At 51.4% G+C, this 14,380-nt stretch overlaps 1 non-coding gene across 1 annotated transcript; it reads left to right on the forward strand.

Moving 5' to 3' along the window:
• Positions 1–535: 535 nt before the first annotated feature.
• TRNAR-ACG (transfer RNA arginine (anticodon ACG)) lies at positions 536–608 on the forward strand. The gene has a single exon. It is a non-coding gene; the product is annotated as a tRNA-Arg (tRNA).
• Positions 609–14,380: the final 13,772 nt, after the last annotated feature.

A 14,380-nucleotide genomic window follows, 5' to 3' on the forward strand; every position in this document is an offset into this window, starting at 1 on the left:
CTGCGAGCCGATGTTCGCGGGAGCAGTTCATGTTCAAAGAGCCCGCTAAATGAACTGGCTACCATATCCCCGTACACACGGGGACTCTATTTCTGCACTTCAAATGAAATAAGAGATAGTTCTGTATACTAAGTAGCGAAAAAGCGGGACTGAAGACATCGCGGTAGATGCCACACGCAATAAAAACAGTTTAAAGCCGATGCACATGATCGGCTAAATTCCTATATATTTATTTAGGATCTAATTATTTCTCTGGAGACCTTGTCCAATTTTGGGGTCTGTCAGAAAAGCAGAGGCACGAGTGTGCACGGAAGAGGCTCCTCCCACCCTGCGGTAATAGTGTCACCAACTCCTCCCCAGACCCAGGAACAGAATAAACGGTTGTTGCGATATTAGAAGGTTTGAGTTCGACCAGAGTTGTTGAAGTGCATTTTGAGGATCGCTTGATTTTCTGTTACAAGTTCCAATTTCGTGAGAACCGTAAAATCACACCTTTATACGAACATATGGGTAGGTTTCATTTCTGTTGCATTGAGGGCCAGTGGCGCAATGGATAACGCGTCTGACTACGGATCAGAAGATTCTAGGTTCGACTCCTGGCTGGCTCGGATGTTTTTGGGGGATTTTTAATTTTAGTAACTTTTTTTCATGTTGCTGCTTCACACTTGACCCTGGCATAGTTTTAAAATTGTATTACTCTTACGCCAAAAAGAAATTAGCATTGGGCTACTCAATTATTTTTAAAATAAGCGTGCTCTGAGCTGTAGGTGTCGAATGTCATATTCTGCACACTCAATACCTCATACAAATATCATGATGGCACACCCTGTCTTTCCAGAAACGCACAACTACTAGCCAATCTATATTAATTAGATTTAAAATTAATTTTTTTAACATTGTTTTGCTGCTTTCTTGAAAAAGTCACGCTGCTGGAATAAGAAGTAGGCGCCGTGTTTACCCGTTCTACCTGAATACATTTAATCTCAGAACCGTATGGCATAACATTTGTGTCGGGATCACAAAACTCTTTGATTGGCTTTATTATATGCCATTGTTGATAAATGTCACGGTGCTTCGTGCATACATTTTGGCAGCAGAGGTCCAACAAAAAACATCACAACATTAAAATAACAAAAGACCAGAATAACACACAGCAGTGTAATCGAACAACATAACCATTAAAGGGTCAACACAAAACACATAAATTCGGAACATGAATATAACAAAATATGCCCATACAGCATTATAATGCACCATTGCAAAACAGCACCCAAAGACCACAAAATAATAACTATGCAATTGTGTTTTGTGCTGTACCCAGATTTGTTATATTTCTGTGTTTTTCTGTGATGAGTCTTGATAGCGTGATGTGTTGCTGTTTTGCATTGTGGTGTTGTTTTTGATATTCACTGCCGAAGCTTTGCTGTACCTGCTGGGGCCCCGTGAACGCTACCTGCGCTGTTGTGCCCCTCTGACAGCGACAAATCTGGGCTGTTGCTTTGCGTGTCTCCCCTGCTGCCGCAGCTCCACTCCGCGGCCGTGAGCAGGGGAGACTACACCTCCCAGCACTCCTTGCGCCCCTCCTCGTCATCTTCGCGCCCGGAGGCGCACAAAAGGACGCGACTCCCTCGGTGGAGTGGGAACCACTGCCGAAGCTTTGCTGTACCTCCTGGGGCCCCGTGAACGCTACCTGCGCTGTTGTGCCCCGCTGACAGCGACAAATCTGGGCTGTTGCTTTGCGTGTCTCCCCTGCTGCCGCAGCTCCACTCCGCGGCCGTGAGCAGGGGAGACTACACCTCCCAGCACTCCTTGCGCCCCTCCTCGTCATCTTCGCGCCCGGAGGCGCACAAAAGGACGCGACTCCCTCGGTGGAGTGGGAACCACTGCCGAAGCTTTGCTGTACCTGCTGGGGCCCCGTGAACGCTACCTGCGCTGTTGTGCCCCGCTGACAGCGACAAATCTGGGCTGTTGCTTTGCGTGTCTCCCCTGCTGCCGCAGCTCCACTCCGCGGCCGTGAGCAGGGGAGACTACACCTCCCAGCACTCCTTGCGCCCCTCCTCGTCATCTTCGCGCCCGGAGGCGCACAAAAGGACGCGACTCCCTCGGTGGAGTGGGAACCACTGCCGAAGCTTTGCTGTACCTGCTGGGGCCCCGTGAACGCTACCTGCGCTATTGTGCCCCGCTGACAGCGACAAATCTGGGCTGTTGCTTTGCGTGTCTCCCCTGCTGCCGCAGCTCCACTCCGCGGCCGTGAGCAGGGGAGACTACACCTCCCAGCACTCCTTGCGCCCCTCCTCGTCATCTTCGCGCCTGGAGGCGCACAAAAGGACGCGACTCCCTCGGTGGAGTGGGAACCACTGCCGAAGCTTTGCTGTACCTGCTGGGGCCCCGTGAACGCTACCTGCGCTGTTGTGCCCCGCTGACAGCGACAAATCTGGGCTGTTGCTTTGCGTGTCTCCCCTGCTGCCGCAGCTCCACTCCGCGGCCGTGAGCAGGGGAGACTACACCTCCCAGCACTCCTTGCGCCCCTCCTCGTCATCTTCGCGCCCGGAGGCGCACAAAAGGACGCGACTCCCTCGGTGGAGTGGGAACCACTGCCGAAGCTTTGCTGTACCTGCTGGGGCCCCGTGAACGCTACCTGCGCTGTTGTGCCCCGCTGACAGCGACAAATCTGGGCTGTTGCTTTGCGTGTCTCCCCTGCTGCCGCAGCTCCACTCCGCGGCCGTGAGCAGGGGAGACTACACCTCCCAGCACTCCTTGCGCCCCTCCTCGTCATCTTCGCGCCCGGAGGCGCACAAAAGGACGCGACCCCATCCGCGTCGCGGGACGCGCGCGGGCGGCGCCGGGAGAAGCCCGGGACAAGGGCGGGACCGTCTGTGGCCGTCAGGGGCCGGAAGAGGCCGGGCTGGGCCACATCTCCTTCGGTGTAGACTGTGGGTTAGTACGGTGTTTTTTGGTATTGGCTCTTAGCTGAACTGTATGTTACACAGGTATTTGGATAAGCTAATTACTTATTGATGTACAAGATCCTCCATTGATGGATTAGAGACTACCAACAGTTTGGACTGAAAATCTCATTTACTGTTTGCTAGTGTTAGAATTATCTCTATATTGTATCCTACTCGTTCCATCTGCTAAATCGAGGAAATGATGAAACGGGGAAGGAAAGTTAAAGCCAAAACCCCTGTAACACGGTCGCACACTAAGTCTTTAGCTGCAGATCCCCAGCCATTACCGACGCTGACTGCTATTGACAAGATGTTACAGCAGACCATTGGGGTTGTGGCTAACGCTATCGAGAACACTGAGAGGCGGCTTTCCATTACACCATCATTGTATATCCCAAGTCAGGAAAGAGACACTTCAGTCACTATGACTGAAGCGCTGGAGGCCAGTTCCTATATGACATCATCTTACATAGATCTACCTTGTAGCCAGGCGCCAACAGAAAACTCTAAAGATCTTCGTGACAGATCTATTATTCTGACCTCTCCCCTTGTTGCAGAGAAAAGGGTGGATACATGTAAGCCGTGTCCGAGAAATAAAAATAATAGTGCCCCAACTAAACCAAATAAAAATACTTATGCTAATCATGACCTGGTGACTCCATCTGATAACCTACGCGATTTCACGCCAGGAATACCGTGTTGGGTTGCTAATATGGTCTCGGACTTACAAACTTCCCTGGAACGTACAATTATTATGCAGCTTAAGCCCCTGGTATCAAAACTTGATAAATTGATTTCTATGCTGAATGCCAGAGGCGGGGGGAAAATCGAGGTAGCTAACCCCCAAAGAACTTCTGTGCCTCTTGTTACGGAAGCCCAACAACATAAAGCCTCCTGCAACCCAGTAGCTGGAACCACTAGCCAACCGGCACAGATTGCAAATATGGGAGTGACCCTAGACACCCAAAGACTAACATCCATTCCACCCCGAGATACCCCTAGTACTGGTCCTCAGCAAAAGAATAGCCAATCTACAAAAAATCTGGCAAGTAAACCCGATAAAGTTCTGACTAAACCAAAGCCAGGTGTACTGAGAAATAATACTAACACCCCCATTAAAGGTAATGTGATGCTAGAAACTACTGCCCAGCATTTACCAACAATAAATCTACCCCCCGAAGCCCAATCTTTTGTCGTCGCACTTGTGGGTGTTCCACCCTTAAGTGAGGGTAAAAGAGAAAATGAGGGCGAACTAAAAAATAAGTGTATTCAGTGGCTCACAGTAAACAGACCCCTGCCAGGAGATATCTCAGGAGAAATCTTGCTGGCTAGAAGAGTGGGTTGGATTGGGAGGAATCCAAAGACTGTAGCAGGGGATGTAATAATTTTGAATTTCAGGGACGCCACTGCTGTACAATATATATGTAGTAGCGACACGTACAGACAAAACACCCAAATATCTGCTTTACATCTCTCTTATTTTTATCCTACTCCTAGCTTGGAACCACACTGCCCTAGAGCCAGGTTCCTCAACAGGGGGCATTACCTCCCACCCTGTAACTCGGAAAAGAGAGGAACATATAGAGAAGGCTGGCCTATTCGCACTCCCCTCTTCCCGATACAATCACATTGGAATAGATTCAGTGTATTGGAAGAGGTAGATTGACTTAGTTTAGGCGTAAAATTAGACCAGCAAGCCATTAGTAAAGCTTCTAGCCGGACAAGGGCTCCAGAGGAAGAAGTACCGCTAGTAGATCTTACAAGCAACTCACAAACTGATCAGATGAGTGTGGGTAGGGAAATTAATATAAGTAGCTCGGCCGCTGAGAGTCCTGATGATTTGACACAAGGTTGTATAAAATTGGTTTCATGGAATATTGCTGGCCTAAAAAATAAGTTGGGTACCCCAGATTGGACTGCATTTATGGCTAAATTCGATATTTGCCTAATGCAAGAGACCTGGGCATTGGAGGATAGCAGTAGTCCGACTTTTGCTACCTACAATATTTTTGCAACATCAGTAGGTAAAGGCCGCCCTTCTGGGGGATTATCGATATGGATAGCCACACATTTGGGAACCCAGGCTGTGCAAATACCAACAAAATCTCTGGATTTCCAATGTGTTTTATTAAAACCGCCAGATAACCCCCCAGTAGCATTAATTAATGTCTATTCGAGACCAATTAGAAATGGTAAAGAATCAACCACACTGAATGAGCTGGCATCATTTATCTCAGGGCTAGATCCTTGTATCTCTATAGTTCTTGGTGGGGACTTCAACTGTCAGTTCGAACCACTGGGTGGGGTGGACCAGGGTGAGCAGGACGAGGTAGATGCGCTATGGCACATTCCAGATCCTGATATTTCCCCAGTCAGAGCTTGGACACCTTTGGTGTTACAAGTAAAATTCTTCTCCCTTGCAACGTCCCTGCGGGCGTGCAATGGGAGAACGGACTCTGACCGCCCAGCAATAGGGACGTTCAATCGGACAGATAGGGTCTCTATCATTGACTATGTAATGATAGAAGCTAAAAATTGGAACAAGTTAAAGGACTTCAAAGTTGAAAAAAGGCAGGATAGTGACCATAATGCTCTGATTTTAACTTTGAAGCCAGGGTCTTTCGGGCTAAAAAACCCTGAGACTACACTAACTGTGGCAATTCCTCCCCTTGTATTATCTAACAACCGTAGAAGGGTGAAATGGCCTCGTTTGGCAATGTCACCTTTACAACTCGCAAAAATTTATCAAACAGCGATACCCTTGATAACCCAGATGGCTGCCGAAACAGGGTTTACACAGGCAGTGGAAATACATAAACAGCTAGTGATGGAACTGGGGGATGTCTTTTATCCAATAGCCAGAGCAAAGAGGTCTGTGCCTAAAGCTTTTCCTTGGTTTAACAGTAGCTGTAGGAAATTGAAAAAGAACCTTCTTACAGCAATCAAATTAAAAAACAAACCCAATATCAGAGATGCTAGACAAGCATATAAGAAGGAACTGTCCAGGAGCAGGTTGGAATGGGAAGAAGAGAGGTGGAAAACATTGAGGGATGCCTTAGTGACAAAAGACGCTAAACTTTTTTGGGCATTAGTGAATTCCACTATAGGAGGTAGTAGGGAATCTTTTCTGCCAAATATTGCTCCCTCAGTGTGGGAAACGCATTTTGCTACACTGTATTCTTCCCCCTCGGTTATTTTGGAGCTACCGAATAGGGCTCTGACAATGCAATTAGGTGAGCAACTTTGTGTCCCACTGGATCTAGATCCCACACATGAGCACTGTCCGCAGGCGTTTCCAGACTATGGAAACCAGCTCGGCCACCTAAGAACCGGGATGCGGATGACTTCTGAAAGTGTTGAGAGTATCTCAATTAAAGAAGTAGAATCCGCAATTGCTAGACAGCCCCCTAATAAAGCTCCAGGGCTCGATAAAGTGCCAGGTGATCTTTTTCGTTCCCAACCTAAAATCTGGGGACCCTACTTAGCTGTATTATTTAATGCAGTTCTGCTAGGAGCAAATCTACCAGACACCTGGGCAGGGGCAGAAATTGTTCCTATTCATAAAAAAGCTTGCCCTTTAGTTCCCTCAAATTACAGGCATACAAGCCTCCTGGATACCACACAGAAACTTATGGGCCGGATTATACTAGATAGAATACTTGGGTGGGCGGAGGAGAATAAGATACTAAGTACCTACCAGGCAGGGTTTAGAGCTGGGATCTCGACTTTGGACCAGCTTTTTAGATTACAGGTCTTGTTCTGGAAGACCGTAATCTTGGGAGGCGGTAGCCTTTACCTGGTCTTCGTAGACTTACGGGCTGCTTTTGACCTCGTGCCTAGAGAGAGTCTATGGAGGGTCCTGGAAGACCTAAACCTCCCGCCCTATCTACTAGATGTTCTGAAGCATTTCCACAAAGAGAATTACGCCCAGGTACGTTGTGGGAAAAATGGAGAACTTTCAGACCGCTTCCCCGTTACTAGAGGAGTACGTCAGGGCTGCGCCCTGGCCCCCACTCTCTTTAGCCTCTACATCAACGGTTTGGTGGGTGAGTTAGATAATGTTAAGAATAGCGATGTCCCTCGGTTGTCATCTGGACGGGTGCCTGCCTTGATGTTCGCAGATGACACTCTACTGCTGTCTCGAACCTCTACAGGCATCCAGAGGGTATTGGATGGCTTTGTAACATTCTGCGCATCGCGGGGGCTTGAGATCAATTTAGAAAAGACAAAGTTTATGATCTTTGGCCCCCCGAAGCGCACCCGCCCCTGCCCAGTTCTAAATGGCATCGCACTAGAAAGGGTTGGCACTTTTGTCTACCTGGGTGTTACCCTGACTGAAGACTTTGGCTGGTGCCCACAGGTGGTTTAATCTGCCCTGAGGCTCGCACAGATAGCGGGGGGTGTAAATAAATTTCAAAGGAAAACGCTATTTAAACCAGTCTCCCCCGGTCTTGAAATATATAAAGCTCAAGCTAGACCCGCTGCAATGTACGGCGCAGAACTCTGGGGCCATACCCGTGTATTGGCCCTTTCTAAGGTCGAACACACATTTATTAGAAATTTGATAGGGCTCCCCCAGAGCACCCCGTTGATACCTCTGAGACTAGATCTAGACTCCTGATGAGCAGACCCCTCCTGTATTGGAGAAGGTTGTGGACAGCACCAGAGCTCGATGATTATAGAGCCGAGTTCTCAGCAATTTGGGATCAGCTGAAGAGTAGAAATATACCTTGGCTATCCCATATTAAGGCCGTATTATATCAGATTGGTCTTCCCCAATTATGGGAGACTCCAGAGGAAAGTTGCATGGCGGTAAAGAGAACGGAGTTGTTAACTCAATTTAGACAGTATAATCTGGACCAGCTATACCGCCTATCATCTATGGGCAGGCTGACCACGGAATTCCTACAAATAAAATTGATTCCTAGCAGGGAGGAGTTCCTAGACTTGATTCAGCCTCCCAGAGCAAAGAAATTATATATCCAACTAAGGTATGGCTGTCTTCCAATTGTGGCATTGACTTGCAAGTGGACGGGAAGAGGTACGGGGGTTTGCCCTGTCTGTAATAAAACCAAAGAAGACCTTGCTCATGTTTTATTTTTTTGCACCGCCTACAACGAAATACGCAGAGCCTGGCTTGTACCATTGTGCAGAAATTTGGGACTAAAGCATTGTGCACAAGCCTGCAGGATTTTACGCTATGACACTTCCCCCCCAATTGTGTTCTCTGTTTCTCGCTTCTTATATGGTATGTGGAGAAGAAGGTCTGCTTTGATAAATTAACCAACTAATTATTTTTAATATTAATGGAATTTAACTGTTTATTATTGCTTCTTTGATAACTGCTGTTTAATAACTTTTTATCTCAAGTGGTGAATTATTTATGTATTTTATGTGTATGTATATATTTTACCTGTGCTTTTATGGTCATCGACCGAAATAAAGCTATCAAAGTAAGATATTCATTGTGATGACATTGCTTTTTGTGTTGGTATTAGGTCGGTTGTGTTGATATTGTTGAGTTCTGTTATGGTTGTTATTCTCTGTTTTATATTTGTCTTCTTGTATGTATTTGTTGTATCATTGTGTCATGTTAGTTTGTGTTGTGGTTTGTATTGTCATGTTATATTCTACTGTTTTTGTTTCAGTTGCATTTGTACATTACTTCACATACCTGACAAGGCACAATACACTTTTGCAGACATGTAGCATACTACTTTTTGGGAGGTCTATGGGTGGAGGAGTGTGTGTCTGCCACATGTTCAACATGGTCAGTGGTTTGATGTCATGCTTGAGGACCAGGATTGTGCTCTTGTGATATTTTGTGGCTAGAACAGTAAATTTGAAGCGAAAATGTGTAAGGACACTTATGTATTAGATGCTATTGCATGGATCGTGCTGGAGCTGGGATTCTTTTTTTTTTGTTTGAAACCGTTTATTGCAATCTCAAATAAATACAAGTATGGGCCTATAACCTTCCGGCCGGCCGCTAGAGTGACAGGAGCATATGACATACATACAAAAAAGGCTCTTGGCGTTGCAGAGAGGTAAATCAGGAGGTATCAACGACGTGGGCCACATGACTCCGAGCCCGCAATACGGTTTCATTTTATAAGAGCACAACAACACACAAAAAAAAAAAAAAACCACACCCGCAAGGCAACCCGCAATCCGAAGTGACAGCACGTGCTCCTTAAGTGGGGGACCCCAACCATCCACAAGAATCTAAAGAGGGGAACGGGAAGAGAGCAGGGACTGGGGGACCCTGTGCCCGGGGCCGGGGGAGGGGGTCAACTAGGGGGACAGAGCTGGCGAGGCAGCCGGCAGCAGCGGTGGCTCACAAATACCCCCGCGGTAGGCGTTCCAGGGGCCCCAAACTTTCACCCACGCCCCAGGCTTACCTCTCGCCACGTACACCACCTTTTCTCGGAACATGCACCAATCCATGTGTTCTTTCCAGGCCGACACCGCCGGGGGCCTCTGGGACCCCCACAGCTGCGCGATGTCACGCTTAGCTATCATATATCCCAGAGTCACCCATCGTGTCTGCGGAACCGAGTAGTCAGTTGGTTCCCACACATTCAGCAAGCATCTCCTCGCTTCAGGCAACAGCGCGACACGCGTAACCACTCGCAGGACCTCATGCACACCACGCCAGAATCGCTCCACCTTCGGGCATTCCCACAGAATATGCAAAAAAGTCGCCAAAGCACCACACCCACGCTTACACAGCCCATCCTCGGCATAGCCCATACGCAGAAGCCTTGGCCCCGTCATGTAAACCCGGTGGAGGATCTTTAGCTGGACGAAGCGAAGGCGAGCCGGTATGGCCACCTCCTTCGGAGAGGCCACCGCGGAAATCCAGTCCTCGTCGTCCAACTCCAGCCCATCGGCAACCCAGGCCTCGCGGAGGCCAGTCAGCAAACCCGAGCGATCATTAATCAGTTTTTTGTATATGAGGGAGATCGTGCTGTCCGGAACATGGCCATCCAGCACTCTATCCTCCAGAGGGGATGACTCCGGAATGGAGGCGACGTCTGGGAAGACGGAGCCCAGTGCGTGGCGGACCTGCAAGTACCGAAAGTGTTCACTGCCCTGCAGCTGAAACTCCGTCTGCAGCATCTCGAATGTTTTAAATCCCCCCCTCGTCCAGAGGTCCCCCACTGTACTGATGCCGATCGTGTCCCACTTCTCGAAGCCCTTCGAGGTCCACAGGGAGCCCAACCTCTCAGACGCATATAGCGGTGACGCCCGGGTCAAACGGTCCTTCCACCCCATAGCTGCGTTAGCCGCGTGCCATACTCGCACCATGACACGCGTAGGTCCCGTCAGGCGGGGGTCGGGCGCGCCAGAATAGAGCGCTTGATTGTAGTCGCCACCAGGCAGGAGCATCTTGTCCATTTCAAATGCCGGGTTTAAGGCGGGCCCGTAAAGGCCATGATTAATTGCAGCTAGCTGGGAGGCCCAGTAATACCGTTTAATATCCGGGAGGGCAACCCCCCCGTCGTACCACGGGAGCTTCAACTTCGCCAAGGCAATACGCAGCCTCCCGTCCCAGAACAAGCGACGCTGTAGACTCTCCACCTCACCGAAGTAGCGCGCCGGGACCAAGTCCATAGTGTTCTGGAGAGCGTACAGGAAGCGTGGCAACGACATCATCTTAAACAATGCCGCCCGGCCGAGCGACGTCCTCCTTCAAGCGCTGGAGGGGGGGAAGCAAATTCCGCTCGTAGCGGGCCTCCGGGTCCAGAGTGATATAGATACCCAGGTACCGGAACCCCTGAGAGGCAATCTGGATCGGACAGTCCCGCGGGAGGACGGGAGCCTCCCCGGAAAGCACATACACACATGATTTAGCCCAGTTGATGACAAGGCCTGAGTTGCGGCCGAATGAGCGCAAAACATCAACCAGGACAATCAGTGATTTACGCGGGGAGGCGAGGTACAAAAGGATATCGTCAGCGTATACGGACACGCGGTCCTCATACTCGGGGGTCCAACGGAGACCACGGATGGAAGGGTGCCACCGCAGCCACTCCGCCAAGGGTTCCAAGGCCAGTGCAAACAGGAGAGGCGACAAGGGGCAACCCTGTCGCGTGCCTCGTCCCAGCGCGAATGGGGCCGAGACTCGTCCATTCACCACCACCTGCGCCAATGGGCCCGAATACAACAATTTGACCCAGCTGATGAATCCCGGTCCAAATCCAAATTTCGCCAGCATCGCCCAAAGGTATGGCCACTCGAGTGTATCAAACGCCATGGTGGCGTCTAAGGACGCCAAGATGGCCGGCTCCCGCACAAACGGAACACGCGCAAGCACCCCGTGCAGGCGCCGCAGATTAAGGGCCGTGTTGCGATGGGGTATAAAGCCGGACTGGTCCTGGTGGACCAGATCGCCCACCACGCCGACCAGCCGGTTGGCGAGCACCTTGGCGAGGATTTTGGGCTCCGCATTCAAGAGCGAGATAGGCCTATAGGATGTGACCCGTTCTCGGGGTCTCCCCTCCTTGTGGATCACTACGATTGTAGCCAGACGCTGGTCCGGCGGGAGGGAGCCCCGCGAGTGGGCCACCAGGAACATCGCGCGAAGGTGGGGTGCCAGCACATCCGGTCGCAGCTTATACAGCTCGATAGGGATACCGTTTGGGCCCATGGCCTTGCCCGACGCGACCGAGCGTATGGCAAGGGCAATTTCATCCGAGGTGGGAGCAGCCTCCAACGACTCCCTGTCCTCCACCGAAAGGGAGGGCAGCGCGATGTCCCGAAGCAGGGCATGGGAATCCTCCTCCGAGCAGGGAGAAACCGGGGAATACACCTCGCGGAAATAATCCGCGAAGCAAGAGACAATGTCTTCTGGCTCGGTGACACGTACACCATCCATTCTCTCGATCAGCGGGACCACACGATTCGCTCTCTCTTTTTTATCCAACCACGCAATCAATTTACCAGCCTTATCACCCACATCATACAGTCGCCCCTGCTGCTCTCTACTGAGGTCCCTGGCCGCCTCCGTAACGAGGGCCCTATAAGCCGCCTGCTTAAGGTGTAGAACGTGTAGTGCGGCATCCGTCACCCCACTCCCCAGGTCACCCTCTAGTTCAGTAATTTCGGCTTCCACCCGGGTCACCTCCTCCTGTTCGCGCCTCCGGGCATGGGAGATAAAGGAGAGGGCCTCCCCTCTAAGAACTGTCTTGAAGGCTTCCCACAGGGAGATAGCCGAAGGGACAGACCCCACATTCTCCTCAAAATACCGCTGCAAGGATTTAATCAAGTCGGCACGAATAGTGGGGTCGCGCAGGTACCATGCATTGATTGGAGCTACCCTGCCCTCCCCCCTCGGGAAGACATCAAAATGCAACAGGAGCGGGGAGTGATCTGAAATACCCCGCGCCAGATGGCGCACCTCTCCCACTCTCCCAGCATAGGCCGCAGGGACAAGGACATGATCAAGCCGCGAGAGGCTACCATGGGCACCCGAATGAAAGGTGTACTGCAGCTGCGCGGGATGTTTTAGTCGCCAGCAGTCTACCAATCCCAATGTATCTAAGAGGACGGGCAGCCACGCCTGTGCCCGGGGGAGGTCCCTAGGGGGGTAACGATCCATAGTCCCAGAAGCCACCGCATTGAAGTCTCCCCCAACCACCAGAAGCCCCCCCCGGGAGGTCAAGGAGGAGGCGCCCCAGGTCCGCAAAAGTGGTAGATTGTAACCCCGGTGGGACGTACACTGATACAAAAACGACTACTTTGCCCTCCATTCTCCCCACCAAGACCGTGTAACGTCCCCTCTCATCATGGCGCACCTCATCTATTTCCAGCGGGAGCGAGTTCTTAACCATGATGCCCACCCCCCGCGAGCCCGACGTGAAGCCCGAGTGGGCCACCAAGCGATAGCCCCGCCGATTCATGGCATAAAAGGAATTACCAATAAGGTGTGTCTCCTGCAGAAAGACCACATCTGGAGAAATTCGTTTCAGATACTGCAGGACCACACCTCGCTTAATCCTATCCCCCAGTCCATTAACGTTCCACGACAACAGAGTCAAATCCCTACCCCCATAACATACAGAAGCCATCATTTGTCCCCCCAAGAGCACCTCAAAAACACCAACACAGTAAAGGGTTTGCCTTGCGGTAAAAACGAACAACACCCCACCCCAACCCACCCGTCCCAACAGAACTCCCCCCTCCCTGCACCCCTGCATGAGCCCAGACAGCCCCCCCAAAGTGCAGTGTGCCTGTCGCCCCATAGATGAAAAACTAACTAGTCCCCCAGAGGAGGAGGGAAAGCCCCCAAGAGACCCCGCACGACCTCCACAGGAGGGGAACATACACGAGCAGTCAATGATAACAATAATATTGTCCTGAGCAAGGCCTACTATTTGTCCCTCGGTCCTGATCCGGCGGGCCCTCCCCACCAACCGCATCCCCCCCACCCCCCCGGCCCCGATCCCCGGGCAAAGTGTCCAACCAGTCCCCGGCCGCCTCGGGACGATCAAAAAAGTGCGTGCGGCCATCCACCTCTACCCTCAGCTTAGCTGGAAAAAGCATTGCGTACTTAAGGTTCAGGTCCCGTAGGCGACGTTTAACTCCGAGAAAACTCAGTCTCTGCTTTTGGACCGCCGGAGTAAAATCAGGATAGAAATTGACGTCCATGTTGTCGATTCTGACCGGTCCTTGTAGCCTAGAAGTCTGCAGGATAGCGTCCCTGTCCCGAAAATTGAAAATCCGGGCAATGAGGGGCCTCGGCGGGGCTCCGGCCTTAGGTCTTCCTCCGGGGACCCTGTGGGCACGTTCCACCGCAAAAAGTTTACTCAGCCCCCGGGGCTGGAGATGGGTGAGAATCAAGTCCTCCACAAACAGATCCGCCGCCTCTTCCTCTCGTCCCTCCGGCACCCCAATAATGCGGACATTGTTCCTCCGGGCCCGACCCTCGGAATCCTCCAGTCGACGATCCATCAGGGCGCTCGCCTGGCCAAGCCGGCGCACCTCCTTTTGGAGGGCCGCCACGTCCGTAGTGAGGCCCGAGGTAGTGTGGGCCAAAGAGTCGACCCGGTCATTCGTTTTGGACAAATCGGCCCTTACCAGGCCCACATCCACGAGGACCGAGTCTATCTTCTGCGCCAGAGTGTCAAAGCGCTGGTCCACCGAGGCCTTCATCTCGGCGATGGCGCCCATGACGTCTCGGAGGGTCAGATCCGCGGGAAGAGCAGGAGCATCAGTCGGGCCCGCAGGGGACGTACGCGGCGCCTCAGGAGATCCCTTCTGGAGGGTGTAGCGGTCCATGTTGTTGGACTGATGGGCCGTGCCACGGCGGGTCGATTTCACCTTTGCCCGGTCGCCATCTTGCTTTGTGGACATGGTTGCAGTCCCCAAATCGTGCCAATCTCCTCGAAAGGGCCGACAAACCAGTTCACGGGCTCCGGGGGGGGGGC

This window comes from Triturus cristatus, chromosome 5_2, assembly GCF_964204655.1.
Source record: "Triturus cristatus chromosome 5_2, aTriCri1.1, whole genome shotgun sequence".
In the NCBI taxonomy this organism is placed as follows: Eukaryota; Metazoa; Chordata; class Amphibia; order Caudata; family Salamandridae; genus Triturus; species Triturus cristatus.